The sequence below is a fragment of the Crinia signifera genome, chromosome 4, assembly GCF_055691185.1.
Source record: "Crinia signifera chromosome 4, ASM5569118v1, whole genome shotgun sequence".
Classification (NCBI taxonomy): Eukaryota; Metazoa; Chordata; class Amphibia; order Anura; family Myobatrachidae; genus Crinia; species Crinia signifera.
Window position 1 is genome coordinate 50223758 of NC_139220.1, and position 4695 is coordinate 50228452.

Consider the following 4695-nt stretch of genomic DNA (forward strand, 5'->3'; position numbering starts at 1 on the left):
AGGAGCGAGCAGGGCTGAATCTGACACACGGAGCCTCAGTCTGGTGGGTGGGGCCAGCCTCAGTGAAGCCCCGGCAGCTGGCTCTCCTTCCCAACTTCTCCCAATACACAAAGTGCCGGTCTGCGCACACAGCAGCTCGGCCACCGCGGGGTTGTGCGCAGACCACTGCACTGTGACTTCCCGTACAGGCCCCGCCCCCGCCAATTCAGTATGCGCGCATGCGCAGTCCAAAATTTAATGGAGGATTATAAAAAAACGGGAGGAAGGAGGTGGATTGCGGGACAGCGGGAGGCAGATGCAAAAGTCGGGAGCCTCCCGCAAAATGCGGGAGGGTAGGCAAGTATGCATATAACACTGATATTTTCCAGTTGTTAATCGACTGAGGAACTAAGTTATGCCTATAAAAGTGGCACGTTGTCTGTGTGTTTTATTTCACTTCGACAGGTAAGTAATATTTATTATATATGTCAGATCAGTGTGCTTATTATGTAAGTTTCCACAAAGCTCTGGCAACCATGTGCCTGCATTGGGTTATTGGGATATATACACACACACTCATTAATAGGCAAGGAATGACAGTATATTTCCTTCCTTCTTAGTCAGTATATCTCTGTTAGTTCGCTGGTACTCCTGTACTGCACATTCAAATGAGCTTGCAGCGTGTATGTATAACCCAGTGTTTTCACAGCGGGACACGCTGTCTCTCTGTGCAGACAGTTAACCACAGTAATACACACAGTTGCTACTTTGAATAGACACTGGGTTTTTATTTGTCAGGACAGAGAAATCCGACAAAAAAAGAAAGAAAAACGCTTTTTGGGCGCACTCTTTTATAATTGAATTAAATTAGATAATTAATACATAACTTTTATTGAGACTTTATTTAAAATAGGATGGCACAAAGGGTTAATTTAGGATTGGAGATATTAAAATGTAGTGTGATCCTTGTACTAGTTTAGTTCAAGGAAAATTAGCAGATTGGTCACACCTTTTAATCTGTCATTTAAGCACTGTTTTTATCAGAGGTACAGTTACCAATGGTAGTAGGCAGTGAAATGATTAGGTTCTCCTCAAATGTACAACACTTGATGCTTAATAGCGTAGGTAATGTACCTAAATTGGTGGTATGAGGAGAAAAAAGTTACACAGCCTCAATATGTAAATCTAAATATAATTTTTAACAATAAACACTCACTCCGGCAGTCATGGTTGCAGGTATTTTATTTGATGCGGCGGCCTCTACCCCTGATTTCGATGTTGCCATCGAAATCAGGGGTAGGGGCCGCCGCATCAAATAAAATACCTGCAACCATGACTGCCGGAGTGAGTGTTTATTGTTAAAAATTATATTTAGATTTACATATTGAGGCTGTGTAACTTTTTTCTCCTCATACCACCAATTTAGGTACATTACCTACGCTATTAAGCATCAAGTGTTGTACATTTGAGGAGAACCTAATCATTTCACTGCCTACTACCATTGGTAACTGTACCTCTGATAAAAACAGTGCTTAAATGACAGATTAAAAGGTGTGACCAATCTGCGAATTTTCCTTGAACTAAACTAGTACAAGGATCACACTACATTTTAATATCTCCAATCCTAAATTAACCCTTTGTGCCATCCTATTTTAAATAAAGTCTCAATAAAAGTTATGTATTAATTATCTAATTTAATTCAATTATAAAAGAGTGCGCCCAAAAAGCGTTTTTCTTTCTTTTTTTGTCGGATTTCTCTGTCCTGACAAATAAAAACCCAGTGTCCAATCATTGATATTTAAACGCTGGGCGCACCACCAACCCCTCAAACTACCAGAATTTATCAAGACGTGTAGTTTTTCATGTTGGTTTTCAAACTACTATACAGATTTTCAGTCTGTGCGGATCTTCAACCCCTTTCTTGTTTACTTTGAATAGACCTAAGGTACACACGGGGGCGATTTAGTGCAAAATGGCAGGAAATATGGTTGCTGAGCGACCATATTGCCCGCAATGGGAGTGTGTACCGGCAATATATCGCCGGGTGCGCGCTCCCGTTTTTGCCCCTGTGGTGATCGCTGGTCGCAGGAACATGCTCCTGCAACCAGCTGATTTCCACTGCCAGGCTCCCCCCGGCAGTTTCTTTTTCATCAGCGACCATCTCTGGTCGCTGATGAACAGGAGAAACTGAGCAATATATTGCTCAGCCATATATGGCTGAGCAATATATCTCCCCCGTGTGTACACAGCACTATTGACAGTGTGATACCCCTTTCACACAGAAAATGAAATACCCGGGTGAAGCAGTTCCACCCGGGAATTTCATTAAATACACGGGTCCTTTTTCTGTGTGAAAGGGCACACCCGTGTCGTAAATCCCGTGTCTCCAACAAGGGAATTGACCAGGGTCGAGGACACGGGATTTATGACCCGTGTTGACCCTTTCACACAGAAGAAATACCCGTGTTATTCAGCAAATTACCGGGTAGAAATTTTCAACCCGGTAATTTGTTGTTCTGTGTGAATGGGGGTTAGGCTGCTCCCGGCAAATTGACACGGCATTTGAAATGCTGTGTATTTGCCGGGATTTTCAGACTTTTCTGTCTGAAAGGGGTATCATTCTAAAGGCATATAATCACTGCTCTTACAAGATGCTGCAATCAGGATTCTGTGCACCTGTGTGGGCAGCTTAGGCAGGTGCTGCAGTTTGGAGACTAGTATGCACAGGCGTCGCTGGGAAGCCTGCACAGGATCATCATAGCTTGTCAGACGCTGGAGCCCTCCTGTCAGAGGACCTGATGGACCCCCCGACGCACCTACAGTGACACCGGTGAGTGCTTAGTACGCCGATGCTGTACAAGCGTTCTGTTTGCAAAACTCCCAATTGGTGCGTACACACTGAGCTATGGTATATATGGTATATATGGCCGGTCACTATTGTTCGACAGTGATTATGTTGTACACCTAAAAATGGTCGACATTCACTAGGTCAACAATGACAGAAGGTCAACACAAACAAAAGGTGACATGATCATGGTCGACATATGTTGACAGGGACACTGTATAAGTGTGCCGCGTCCCCTCGCATGGCTCGCCGCCCTCATTATTATAATATAACTCTATGCCCCACATATGGATCGTGTAAGAACAATTCAGTTCATAGTGTTGACTATTCTCATGTCGACTGCTTGTGTTGACCTAGTGTATGTCGACTATTTTTTTTGGTGTCGACCTAATCACTGTCGACTGGATACCATTTCCTAGAAGGCGTTAGATTAATGATTAAAATAATCGGATTAGTTGCTAGGGGCGACATCTGTCACATCTAAAGACTCAGGGGCCCATTTATCAAACTATATTTGCGGCTAAATCCCCGAAAATGCACGTTTTCGGGGTTTAGCCGCAAATATTAACTATCTCCTAAATGTATCAAAGGGGGACCGCAGCAGGGATCTCCGATCCCTGCTGTGATCCCCCCTGCACCGCCGCCGGCCACATCCCCCATAGGTTTCTATGGGGGATGCGAAGCCCGGCATCGCAGCCCTGGGCTATTACCATTGTAATGTGGCGATAGCCCATTGTAGCCTATGGCTACACTTCGCACTGCCCGAGCAGGGCAGTGCGGTAAGAGGGGTCGGCGGGGGTCAGCGCATAACCGCACATGCGCTGCCCCCCCCCCCCCGGCTTCCGGGTTAGGGCTTCACAGGGACGGGCTCCTACCGGAGCCCTGTCCCTGCGCCCTTAAAAATGATACATTGCCCCGATATGATCGCATTTTACAATGCAATCCTGGGTGGTAATATTCCGCCCAGATCGCATTGTAAAATGCGATCTTGATAAATGCGCCCCTTTCTCTTTAGTAATTGTACCCCTCAGACTGCCTAGCGATAATAATGACATCACTGTTTCTGCGACGGCTTGTGTGCGTTTCCTGGCAGTGCTGCGGGCTAAAAAGCAGAATAGACGTGCCCATGCTTCGGGCACTGTGACTCGCTACGCTTGGCATGCTATTTTATTCTACCAAGCCAGTGGCAAACGCAGGATTTTTAGAGGGGAGTCTCTGCAGCACTCTGCAGGGCATTGGAGTAAGTACGGGAGTCTGGGGGAATGTTGATAACAGCCCTGAATATTGGTATTTTTATACACTGGATACTGCATGGAATACAGTATTTAACAGTACCGATGCTCTATATTAAAGGCTGTTTCAAACAATTAAATTGGTCAGGAAAAGGTTAAACATATCATAATAAATAAATACACAAAACATAATAGAACCAGTACTGCACTTTCTAATCTCACAATCTCCCACTTCATGGTAAAGGTGCGTACACACGTACAGATTTTCTGTCTGATCTATCTGGTGGGAACAAAAACCTGGAAATGTATTTGAGCATATGACAATAAAAAATTTCCACCCAAATGCAGGAAAACAGAAAAAAAATATGCTTTGATAAATCTGTTATATCAGAATGATTTATACAATTTGTCTGACTGATCAATGTCTGTTTTCAAGTTTTTGGGGAAAATTTTTTTGATTGTCAGTTGCTCCCATACAGTTCCAGATTTTTGTTCCCACCAGATAGATCAGACGTACGCACCTTAAGGCTCCTGTCTCTTCCTCCTGGCAGCTGCTCTCTGGTCCATGTGTTTGAGGGCTCAGATCCACACATACAGTAAATGTGGCAGAAGAAGCTGGTACACTGGGCATGTGCAGCA